Source organism: Primulina eburnea, chromosome 11, assembly GCF_022965805.1.
Source record: "Primulina eburnea isolate SZY01 chromosome 11, ASM2296580v1, whole genome shotgun sequence".
Taxonomy (NCBI): Eukaryota; Viridiplantae; Streptophyta; class Magnoliopsida; order Lamiales; family Gesneriaceae; genus Primulina; species Primulina eburnea.
The window spans coordinates 27,952,049-27,963,110 of record NC_133111.1 but is presented as its reverse complement, the minus strand read 5'-3'; positions in this window follow the sequence as shown (position 1 = coordinate 27,963,110).

Here is an 11,062-nt window from a genome sequence, read left to right as displayed (position 1 = left end):
GGTTGTGGCTGAAGATGTATATGTATACGATGACATGAGATATTATGAGCTGAGGCCAAGGCTCAGTGGACATGTAATGATGTCGTTGATCTCCCCGCCGCCGGGTACCACGGTTTATAGATGAATCCATCGAATAGAGCTGATACGATAGAGCTGATACGAAAGTCACAACTAATGAACTGAATTCAATTTAAGGAAAATGTATACATATGATGATATGCTGAGACATGTTTTGACACGTTATGATTTTGTACGACACGTTTACATTTATGCTCTTAAGTTCACGAAATGTAAGCTCATTACGATATTTTTCACTGTTGTGTAATATGTATATGTATTTGATATTAACGGTACATGTGTGTTGAGTCTTTAGACTCATTAGGCGTGTGTGATGTAGTGAGCACTTAGATGAGGAGAATGGAGGTGTCGAACTCTGAGTAGGCATGGCTAGATGTATTCGCACGACCCGAGTACCACACTTTTTCGCACATCACGTTTTCATGAGCTTTGAGTAGACATGATCGAATTTATACGTTTTTATGATACGCTGTTGATTTTCAGGATTTTACTGTTTTATTTTATTTATGCATGATCAGGGCCAAGTGGTAATATTTTTAAACTGCAACACTTTATCTGGCGATTGCTTACGATTATTTTTAAATAGCATATTTTTCAGTAGGGTTGCATGCATGCATGAAAAATATTTAAAGGTTTATTTCGAAAATGTGAGTTTTTTTAAAATAAAAAAAATATTTCCGCATTTTAAATTAATAGACGTTACAACTTCGGTTTGGACTTATTCAATGCCTATACTGAAAATCTTAGTATCTTCTAGACAAAATAAACTCAATCAGTCTATTGAACCCTAGGTTCAGACAAATACAAATAAAAGTTTTCGATAGGTAGCTGGAACAGATAAGGTTGATAAGGCAGCGCAAGTTGATCTTTAATGATCAAATATAAACAATAGGTGTATGCTATAGAGCATCTTGAAGATAGATCAATAAAAAATGCTTGAAATCCTTCCTATGTGAGATTTTGAATGCTTTAGTAATCTTCTTCAACTTAGAATCATGCCTTTACATAGAATCTGTTTATGCCGTCCAACAAGATCTTGAAGATTAGGTTGTCTGGTTTGACTTTATGATTTCTAGCTTGAAACCTGTAAATACATGAAAATAGTAGTTGGATTTTGAAACAACTCGATTTTGTTTGTTATCACCAAAATGAAGATATTTTCAATCTAACAACCTTCGATTATAAATCTTCTATTTTAGAAAGTAACATGAAGACTCGCTGCTACCTTGCTGAAAGAATTCAAGCACACACTTAAATTTTTTATTAGATCTTCTATGATCAATTGTGGTGCTTAATATTCATCATGTATTCAAAGCATCTATTTGGTTAGTGTGACTAAATATTGTAATTGTCTTTCTACAAAAAAAATCTCTAAATCTCGGCTGAAATTAGTTTTTGCAAACTAATCGTATTAACCAAATTCTTCTAGTGAAATCCTTATGCTAACAGAAAAAAAATATGACGTAAAAATATTTTTTTTCATTCAAACTTAAACAACTCAACCGTTATTTACATTATCGTAGTAGCCCGAATCCTATTTATTTAAATAAACATGATTAAGTACTTTAATTAAGTAAATCATGTGTAATTTGGCTTTAGAGTTCGTGTGAGTAAGCCGATGTGTAGCCAGAAAGGGAAGAGCAGCCCGGGAAGGGAAGAGCAGCCCGGGAAGGGAAGAACAGCCCGGGAAGGGTAGATCAGCCCGGGAAGGGAAGAACAGCCCGGGAAGGGAAGATCAGCCCGGGAAGGGAAGAACAGCCCGGAAAGGGAAGATCAGCCCGGGAAGGGAAGATCAGCCCGGGAATAGTATTTGGTTGACACGCCTGCCGGACAGGTGTCAAGTGCATGGTAATTGTTGGACACGTTCATGCATGTAAGGTGAGGTGTCTTTGTGCATGCTGCCTAGCGACAGATGTCCGGATGCATGGGATTTGGTTGACACGTTCATGCAGACTGAGGTCTATAAATAGGCCATGGGATTTCTCATTGTGGAGGGGGTACTGTGTGTTTAAATGCAAGTTTTAGCTCTCTAGAGCAGCCCAGAAAGGGAAGAGCAGCCCGGGAAGGGAAGATCAGCCCGGGAAGGGAAGAGCAGCCAGGAAGGGAAGATCAGCCCGGGAAGGGAAGAGCAGCCAGAAAGGGAAGAGCAGCCCGGGAAGGGAAGATCAGCCCGGGAAGGGAAGAGCAGCCCGGGACAGAGCAGCCGGGCATAGCCGACGGTCCGAGAAGGTCAGTCAGGGAGCTCAATATTGTCAGGGCTGACGACGGACTAGACCCGATTGATAGGATTTCCTGTGGACTAGGATTGCTTTACTAGAGGTACGAAAGTACTATCCGAGATATCCTGGTCGAGTATACATTCTTATATGTGTTGCATGATTATTTGCTGCATTGATATATGTCATATGATGCATGCTATTATGTCACGCTTATTGCTGTATGTTACATTTCATCTTGAGCCGTATCTCTTTCGAGATAGCCTTTATTGTTGAGCTGTATCTCTTTCGAGATAAGCTATATCTTGTGGGGCCGCTCAGCCCTGTCTTGTGGACGCATGGACAGCGAGAGTACACAGTGGCCGACGGGTCCGGAGGGCTTCGGTGATCCGGGACATTTTAGGTCCACGTCTGATCTTGTAGTGGATGCAGTGACCCAGAGGAGTACCGCGCGGCACTATCCACTTGGCGCCTCTAGACTGAGCATATTGAGATCTTTTGTGACTCCCGTTTCTTGAATACCCTGGTATCATATCATAGCATGTGCATTTCATATAGGCTTGTATACTCATGCTTTTGTACTGGGCGTTCTTATCGCTCACGTCCTCGTTTTTCTTTATCTTGGACACCCCATTCCCGCGGGGCAGGTCTCAGGTTGGAGGGCTCAGGAGGAGGAGGAGGACGTTGAGTAGCCATTTGTTTTAGTTATCAGTACTGCTTTGTTTCGAGACAGTTGTACCATTTATTGTTGTTTGAATTATTCTGGACTTCGATTGGGTTGTATATCTATCGTTTGTTGACCTTTTCCGCCATTATCTCTGATTGTAATTAATTAAGTTAATTGCATGCTTAAATCTTGATTAGTAGGTGATTCTGGAACGGGTCACTACATTTATGGTATCAGAGCATGCATATGATTTTGGGATATAGATTCTGTTTTAGGATTTCCGTTGACCATTTTACCATTTTTCCCCATTCTATCTTGTAGCGATGGCTGACCACCTTGGTGATGAGAGTAGTCAGGGGAGTGTAGGTCGTTGGGGTGACCAGGGCGATCGTAGGCGTCATCATGAACATCGTCATCGTCGTGATGGCTCTAGGCGTTTTGAGATGCACCGTTTCATTCAGATGGGGCCTAAGCCTTTAGTCGGTGGCGAGACTCCCGATGTTGCTGAGGATTGGTTAGAGCGCATGGAGAGTTGTTTCCGTGCATTCCAATGCACCGAAGAGCAGCAGATGGAGACCCTTGGTTTTCTTCTCGAGGGCCGTGCGCGCAAGTGGTGGCGATCTACTTCTGCGCCGATAGTCCAGTCTCAGGGTAGGGTGACTTGGGCCGAATTCCGTGCAGCTTTCATGCAGCTATATTTTCCTCCAGCCCTTCGCCAGGTAAAGACGATTGAACTTCTAAATCTTAAGCATGGTAGTATGTCTGTTGATGCATATCAGCAGAAGTTCTTCGAGTTGTTACCCTTTGCTCCTCATATTAGTGGCAGTTCTGAGGCCAAGTATGACCATTTCCTTCAGGGTCTTAACCAGGAGATCTTTGATCGAGTCACTGTCTGCGATAATCCTACTTCTTATGATGGGTTAGTGAACCGGTGTCGCCAGGCAGAGATCAGTCTCCAGCGTGGTCTATTCTTTCTTCTAGACCTCTGAATACTTTGAGCCCTCGATCTCAGTCTTTCAAGAAGTCAGGTTCTTCTTCTTCTGGATCTGGATCTCGGTCTAGCGGTGTTTTTCGCTTTGGTAAGAAGAAGGTTTCTTGTGTGCATTGTGGGAAGAACCATCCATCGGAGCAGTGCCGATCAGCCGCGGGAGCTTGTTTTCAGTGCAGAGAGATGGGTCATCTTAAGAAGAATTGTCCTCAGTTGCGAGGTGGAGCAGGATCTGGTTCCGGATCTCAGACGACTGTTCAGCAGAGGACACAAGGTCAGGCAGTGGGCGGTTCAAATCTTCGACCTCGTGCCCAAGGTCAGGTATTTGCGCTGAACCAGGATCAGGCTGCAGATGAGACAGGGAGAGTCATAGCAGGTACTTTTTGTTTATGCGGTATTCCTGCTTTTGTTCTTATTGATACCGGAGCATCACATTCATTCATTTCTGCACGATTTGTTAAGCGCCATAAGTTACCGTATGTTTCTATAGACGTCATTCTTTCCGTTTTTACTCCGATGGGTCATTCGGTGTTAGCAAAGCGTCTAGTAATGGGTTGTCCTTTAGATTTTGAGGGTAACGAGTTGACTGCGAATCTTATGATCCTAGAGATGGAAGATTTTGATTGTATTCTGGGTATAGACTTGTTGACTACCTACCGAGCTACTGTGGATTGTTACCAGAAGCTTGTTCAGTTTCGTACGACTGAGAGCTCTAGTTAGTTTTTCTATGGTGAGGGAGCGCGACCTCCGATGCCAGTGGTATCTGCTCTGAAAGCCTGTCGTGCTTTAGAGTCGGGCGGGGAAGGCTACCTCATCTATGCGATTGATTCATCCACAAGTAGTGTTGGTACAGATGATATTCCAGTGGTTTGTGAGTTTCCTGATGTTTTCCCAGATGAGATTCCTGGTTTTCCTCCGATTAGAGAGGTGGAATTTGGCATCGAGTTAATGCCAGGGACTACACCGATTTCTCGTGCCCCCTATCGTCTTGCTCCGTCAGAGATGAGGGAATTGAAGCAGCAATTGCAGGATCTTCTTGATAAAGGTTATATTCGTCCGAGTGTTTCACCTTGGGGAGCTCCAGTCTTGTTTGTCAAGAAAAAGGATGGATCGATGCGATTGTGTATTGATTATCGCCAGCTGAATCGTGTGACGATCAAAAACAAGTATCCATTACCTCGTATTGATGACTTGTTCGATCAGCTTCAGGGTACCTCTGTTTACTCCAAGATTGACTTGCGATCGGGTTATCATCAGATGAGAGTCAGAGATGATGATATTTCCAAGACTGCATTTCGTACTCGATATGGGCATTACGAGTTTCTAGTTATGCCATTCGGATTGACAAATGCGCCAGCGGTGTTCATGGATCTGATGAACCGATTCTTTCGGGATTTTCTAGATCAGTTTGTTGTGGTTTTCATCGACGATATCTTGATTTATTCTCACAGTGTGGAAGAGCATACTCATCACTTGAGGATGGTGTTGCAGATTCTTCGCGAGAAGCAATTGTATGCTAAGCTGAGTAAGTGCGAGTTCTGGATTAATCGTGTAGTATTCCTTGGTCATGTGATTTCCAAGGAAGGAGTTTCTGTGGATCCTAGCAAGATTGAGGCAGTGCTGAATTGGTCACGTCCGACGACAGTGGCCGAAATCCGTAGTTTTCTAGGTCTGGCAGGGTATTATCGTCGCTTCATCGTGAATTTCTCTCAGGTAGCTAGACCATTGACGCAGCTTACTCGGAAGGATGTTCCATTTGAGTGGTCATCTGAGTGCGAAGATAGTTTCAGAGAGCTTCGTCGACTTCTGACTTCTGCACCTGTTTTGGCGTTACCGTCAGGATCTAATGGTTTCCGTGTTTACACCGATGCCTCCTTTCAAGGCTTAGGGTGTGTGTTGACGCAGAATGGTCATGTGATCGCTTATGCTTCCAGACAGTTAAAATCTCACGAGGAGAAGTATCCTATTCATGATCTAGAATTAGCTGCTATTGTGTTTGCGCTAAAGATCTGGCGTCATTATTTGTACGGTGTTCAGTTTGAAATCTTTACTGACCATAAGAGTCTTAAGTATCTGTTCACTCAGGCTGAGTTGAACATGAGACAACGTCGTTGGATGGATCTACTTAAGGATTATGACTGTGTGATCAAGTACCATCCAGGTTCTGTGAATCTCACAGCCGATGCTCTTAGTCGCAAGGTGAGAGCCTCTGCACTTCAGACCAATGCTATGTCTAGTGCTGTCCAGGATTGTTGTTCGTTGGGGTTTAAGTTCAGACATCGGAAAGGTATGGAGAGCATTCGTGTTGCTACCATTTTATCTGAGCCAACTTTGTTCACTCGGATTCGAGATGCTCAGATGTCTGATCTCAAGACTCAGAGATTAGCTCGGTTGGTTGGTGGAGATAGCAATTTCCATTATCAGACTAATGGTCTTCTGTGTTTGTCTAATCGGGTTGTAGTACCAGAGGATGATACTTTGAGGGAAGAGATCTTGTCTCAGGCTCATCGAAGCAAGTTGAGTGTTCATCCGGGAAGCAATAAGATGTATAAAGATTTGAGGACACGATTTTGGTGGAAAGGGATGAAGCGCAGCATTTATCAGTTTGTCTCCAAGTGTCTAGTTTGTCAGCAGGTTAAGGCAGAGCACCGTCGACCTGGAGGATTATTGTTGAATTTACCTATTCCTGAGTGGAAGTGGGAGCATATCACGATGGACTTTATTACTCACTTGCCATTGTCTTCGAGGAACAGTGATGCTATTTGGGTAGTGGTGGATCGACTCACCAAGTCTGCTCATTTTCTGCCATATAACCGTGATTTCACTTTCGATCGTATGGCTCGATTGTATATTCAAGAGATTTTACGTTTGCATGGAGTGCCAGTCAGTATTGTTAGTGACAGAGATCCTCGTTTTACCTCACGATTTTGGGGTAGTTTCCAGTCAGCATTGGGTACTTCACTAAGTTTGAGTACGGCTTATCATCCAGAGACCGACGGTCAGTCAGAGAGGACTATCCGTACACTTGAGGATATGTTGCGAGCTTGTGTTATGGATTTCGGAACCGCTTGGCAGGATCATTTGCCTTTGATGGAGTTCGCGTACAACAACAGCTATCATCGTAGTATTGGTATGGCACCATTTGAGGCGTTGTACGTGCGACGTTGTCGTACTCCATTATTCTGGGACGAAGTTGGGGAACGACATGTTGAGGGACCAGAGTTAGTCCAGCAGGCTATTGATAAGGTTGCAGTAATCAAGAAGCGGATTAAGACTGCTCAGGATCGACAGGCTAGTTATGCGAACATCAAGCGTCGACCTCTTCAATTTCAGCCAGGTGAGAAAGTGTTTCTCCGAGTTTCGCCTTTTCGCAGGATTTTGAGATTTGGTCTCAAGGGTAAGCTGTCTCCGAGATTTATTGGTCCATTTGAAATATTGGAAAGCGTGGGAGATTTGGCTTACAGACTTGCATTGCCGCCGTACCTATCAAGTATTCATGATGTGTTCCACGTATCTTTGTTGAGACGATATGTAGCAGATGAGTCTCACATCTTACATCCATCTGAAGTTCAACTTGATTCGGATTTGTCTTACGTGGAACGACCAGTTCGGATTCTCGATCGCAAAGACAAGGTGTTGCGGAATAAGATCATTCCTCTTGTCTTAATTCAGTGGCAGCGCAGAGGCATTGAAGAAGCCACTTGGGAGTTAGAGAGCCGTATGCGTTCAGAGCATCCAGAGCTCTTTTGAGTTGTACTGTAGTTGTACTATGGATGTATGTGTGTTTTTCCGTTGTAAACCAAACATCGGTTGTATTCAACAGTATTTTAGCTGTTTTTCGATGCTGTGTGATAAACATAAAAATTGTACATTAATTAAATGTTTTATAATATAAATATATAGTTTTTGTTTTATTAAATTTTTAAATATTATATGTTTTATAATAAATTGTATAAAATATAAGTTGTTGTGTAATTATAAGCTTTTACTATTTTTACAGGTTCGATAAAACAAGAATAACCTTGGCGTTGCAAATGGGATTAAGATGATTCTTGGACTTGTAGAAAGTTGATGTTAATATCTACAATATTGGTGGCAAGCATGAGATAAAAATCCTCTCACAATTGGGATCAAATTAAGCAACAATTAAAGTTACCGAAGGAGTGGCAGTTTTACCATGCTCTAGTATTTTGACCATATCTCTCAAACTACTTGGTCAAATATTCTGAAAAAAATACCACAACTAGACAACTCAATTATCCACATGTTTCATTTTATGTGAAGAAGAAAATTCGGAGAAGATGCTTGTCAAAAGTGATGTGCAATATAATATTAATTTCTTGGAACACCAATGAAGACTTATGTGTAAAAAATAATATTTTATTTGTGGTTGTCTCCCCAAATTTGGCTATAAATAGGGGTGCATTGTAATGTATTGAGATATCCCTCATTCTATGAACAAATCTTTGAGTTCATAATATTTCTCTCTATATTTTTCTTTTATTTCTTCATTTAAATATAATTAGCATGTTAATTTCATATTCAAAGTTTTACACTTTGAATAATGAATAGCTAACTTCCTAAAGTTGAGATGATAAGGTGAAGCTCTTGGCATGATAATAAGGTTATTATAAGGTAAGAATCTATGTTTTATATTATTTAATCATTATTTATTGTTTATGTTATATTTATTTCTTTAAGCATTTTTATACCCTACTTATAAGTGGGAGTTTAGATTTATTGTTGCTATATGTTACACTAAATTCTTGGAACCATTTAAATGTTAGTTTGGTATTACCAACCATTTAAAATGGATGCCTTGAGTTATTATATATAAATATATTATAATATTAAATTCTTGGAACCATTTAAATGTTAGTTTGGTTTTACCAATCATTTAAAGTGGGAACCTTGATTTAGTATATATGAATATATTATAGTATTAATTTATTGGTACCATTTAAATGTTTGTTTGGTTTTACCAACCATTTAAAGTGGGAACCTTGATTTAGTGTTTACAAATATATATAGCACAATAAATACTTGACCACATTTATAAGTTTTGGTATATATTATGTACTTATAAGATTATAATTTATAACATAATATAAATATGATTATTTAATATATTGGAACCATTTTATTAAGTGGATTTCAATATTGTTCGTTAATGTTAACTTTATTAAAATACCAAGAGTGGATCCTTTAATCTCAACTACTTAAATTTAAATTTGAACAATTAAAATTTACCCATTAAAGATTCAATTAAAATTAAAAAGAAACAAAAACAAAAACAAAAAGACATTGTAGTGGACTTGTAATTACCTTAGCTTCCCTGTGGATACGATATTCGGACTCACCGAATTATACTACTTGTGGACAACCTGCTCTTGGGAGTGCAACAATCAAAGTCGCAACACTGTGATTTCGTTTCGTTCTTCTTCTAGCCTGATTTCGAGGACGAAATCTTTTTAAGTGGGGGAGAATGTAGTAGCCCGAATCCTATTTATTTAAATAAACATGATTAAGTATCTTTAATTAAGTAAATCATGTGTAATTTGGCTTTAGAGTTCGTGTGAGTAAGCCAAGGTGTAGCCAGAAAGGGAAGAGCAGCCCGGGAAGGAAGGGAAGAACAGCCCGGGAAGGGAAGATCAGCCCGGGAAGGGAAGAGCAGCCCGGGAAGGGAAGATCAGCCCGGGAATAGTATTTGGTTGACACGCCTGCCGGACAGGTGTCAAGTGCATGGTAATTGTTGGACACGTTCATGCATGTAAGGTGAGGTGTCTTTGTGCATGCTGCCTAGCGACAGATGTCCGGATGCATGGGATTTGGTTGACACATTCATGCATGTAAGGTGAGGTGTCTTTGTGCATGCTGCCTAGCGACAGATGTCCGGATGCATGGGATTTGGTTGACACGTTCATGCAGACTGAGGTCTATAAATAGGCCATGGGATTTCTCATTGTGGAGGGGGTACTGTGTGTTTAAATGCAAGTTTTAGCTCTCTAGAGCAGCCCAGAAAGGGAAGAGCAGCCCGGGAAGGGAAGATCAGCCCGGGAAGGGAAGAGCAGCCAGGAAGGGAAGATCAGCCCGGTAAGGGAAGAGCAGCCAGAAAGGGAAGAGCAGCCCGGGAAGGGAAGATCAGCCCGGAAAGGGAAGAGCAGCCCGGGACAGAGCAGCCGGGCATAGCCGACGGTCCGAGAAGGTCAGTCAGAGAGCTCAATATTGTCAGGGCTGACGACGGACTAGACCCGATTGATAGGATTTCCTGTGGACTAGGATTGCTTTACTAGAGGTACGAAAGTACTATCCGAGATATCCTGGTCGAGTATACATTCTTATATGTGTTGCATGATTATTTGCTGCATTGATATATGTCATATGATGCATGCTATTATGTCACGCTTTTTGCTGCATGTTACATTTCATCTTGAGCCGTATCTCTTTCGAGATAGCCTTTATTGTTGAGCTGTATCTCTTTCGAGATAAGCTATATCTTGTGGGGCCACTCAGCCCTGTCTTGTGGACGCATGGACACCGAGAGTACACAGTGGCCGACGGGTCCGGAGGGCTTCGGTGATCCGGGACATTTTAGGTCCACGTCTGATCTTGTAGTGGATGCATTGACCCAGAGGAGTACCGCGCGGCACTATCCACTTGGCGCCTCTAGACTGAGCATATTGAGATCTTTTGTGACTCCCGTTTCTTGAATACCCTGGTATCATATCATAGCATGTGCATTTCATATAGGCTTGTATACTCATGCTTTTGTACTCGGCGTTCTTATCGCTCACGTCCTCGTTTTTCTTTATCTTGGACACCCCATTCCCGCGGGGCAGGTCTCAGGTTGGAGGGCTCAGGAAGAGGAGGAGGACGTTGAGTAGCCATTTGTTTTAGTTATCAGTACTGCTTTGTTTCGAGACAGTTGTACCATTTATTGTTGTTTGAATTATTCTGGACTTCGATTGGGTTGTATATCTATCGTTTGTTGACCTTTTCCGCCATTATCTCTGATTGTAATTAATTAAGTTAATTGCATGCTTAAATCTTGATTAGTAGGTGATTCTGGAACGGGTCACTACAATTATTGTCTCATTTTCTCGCACTTTATAG